Consider the following 2,329-nt stretch of genomic DNA (forward strand, 5'->3'; position numbering starts at 1 on the left):
TTTCTAGCAAAGACTTTAAAAGGCAATCTAACATACTTGTTGGAAAAATAAATACGATTAATGTCCATTAAGGTAACATACCCTATTATTGTTATTCAAATACTAACAAAAGAATAAACAATTTGGGTTCAGACCATACAATTAGTAATAGTAAAATTACACTGCAATAATTTTAGACTATGTAAGGTCTGCTTCTGTAAACACATTAATAGATGAGTATGCGCGCGTTGAGTCATATGCATAAATATTCCCAGACAGAGTGGCTAGCTTCCAGGCTTGTAGACCAAGTCCATGTATAACTTCTCATGTTAGGGGCACGGTATGGGCAGAACTGCACTTCTATCCTAGCTGATGGCAAAAATCTTAATTGAATTAGAGGATAAAGTAAAGGTGTGTTGCATACCATGTCAGATGCCAACAAGTTCAGAAGTTCCTCAAGGTGATTTTTTTTTTCCTTAGTTCTCCTTTCCAAAATGCCCTGTCCAGTAAATGCCCCTTGGATTGTACAGTTAGCTTTAATAAAAGTAGACTCTAACACACAACTGGGTCCTCACTGACTAATGCTTTATGCCTTTGCAGGTGCACTGAAAAAGAAGAGGAGCATTGGCCCAGAAATCTTTACTTTCAAAAGCAATTCTAGGATTGATTCCTCAGATAGGGCAATGGAAGTTTAAAATCTGTTTTTTAATGAAGAGCTGTATTTTGGCATTGCTGCTGGAAGACAAACGTCTATATCTTGCAGGTATGGCATTCTTATCATTAACTTTATCTTTATAACCTACCTCTTAAAGAACTGTGTAATTTAAGTTGATACGGGTATCTGAAAGCTCTCTTTATTGCCTGTAGTTCTTTCTGTAGTTTCAGTTTCATGGCTAAAAAGAATACGATCTCTAACGATGCTTTTGTTTTTATTGCCCTGTTTTATCAGACAAACTGCAATTTTACACCTTGTTAAGGAAGCAAGGTGAGAAGAAAACCACATTATACTGTTGACAAGGAAGATAAGACTATTATTTACCTTGACATTTTTGAGCAATAATATTCTTCAAGTAACAGGATAAGAGATAAAGCATATCCTATGGTGATAATGTGCAAATTGAAAGGAACTTTCTTCCACATGCTATCAACGCTAGTAAAGATGCCCTAGTGCAATAATCCTATATTTGAGCCAGTTCACAGTGGACTATTTTGGAAGAAAAGCAGCCTCTAATTCAGTCAACTAAAGTAAACACATTTTATCTGTGCACTGCACTGAATCACAGACAATTTATTTAGGTGACTGAACGAAACAAGGTTTCGTTTTCTGTGTTTTTCTTTCATTTCCCTTGGATCTTATTCTGACCTGGAGGAAAAGGCCATCTGAACAGGGAAGAGTATGTTGCATACTAATGGCGGCTGGTCAGTGGAACTGTGTATCTGCAGAGGCTGCAAGACACTTCAGAAGTTTAATGTACTGCAAAATATTCTGTTTCAAGCCAGGATGTTCTTCACGATGAAGAGCAACAGAGAGAAGGAGGAATTAGCCACGGTCACTTCTTCCTTGGAGCAAAATGGCATAAACAAAGCTGAAATTGGAATTTTAGCCCATGGGAGGAAATTGAACATACCTTTAATTGACTGGGATGTTCAGGATCTGTGGTGATGACTGCGAGAGAAATGCCCGTTTGAAATATGCAATAAAATGCATAAAATCATCACAGATTCAACTCATCAAATGCTTCTAGAAGAAGCAATTAAACTCAAGCTTATATAATTCAATTTGATTTCATCATAGTTTTTATTACGTAGTCATCTAGTTTATCGGAATCTTCTTTAAATTTTGTCCAAACAAATTAAAAAAAATTTAGTCAGTGAGGCTCCCACAGATTCTCTGGGAGATTATTCCTTGTTGTTTGCCAGGCTGCTCTCCTCTTCTTCCCCCTCTCCCCACCTCCAATTCATCCTAAAATGTTCTTATTATTCTTTCTGAAGCAGCTTTAATTGAAAATTCCTCTTAGTTCTTCCCCCAACCTTCCTTTCTTTATCAGACAGCCAGAGGGCGAGGTGTATTAATAGCAGCTGCATGACTCAGAGTTGGTAGCTCAAGTGGATCCCTCTGCACTGAGCTTTGCTGTTTGGCCTCCCTGGCTATGTTGCCACCAAGCTCAGGGAGCACCTTCACTTTCTTGCAAACAAAAATAAACTGCAAAAGCACAGAGGGGGCTGGGACTGCCTCAACCTCTCTGTCCTGCAGAAGGATTCTCCCTACTGCTGTTTTCTTCTCCATCCCCATTGGGATTGTATACGAAAAAATGAGAATATGTATATGAAAAAAAAAAGTGTGATCCCA

Source organism: Pygoscelis adeliae, unplaced genomic scaffold (genome assembly GCF_000699105.1).
Source record: "Pygoscelis adeliae isolate BGI_AS28 unplaced genomic scaffold, ASM69910v1 Scaffold142, whole genome shotgun sequence".
NCBI classification, from domain to species: Eukaryota; Metazoa; Chordata; class Aves; order Sphenisciformes; family Spheniscidae; genus Pygoscelis; species Pygoscelis adeliae.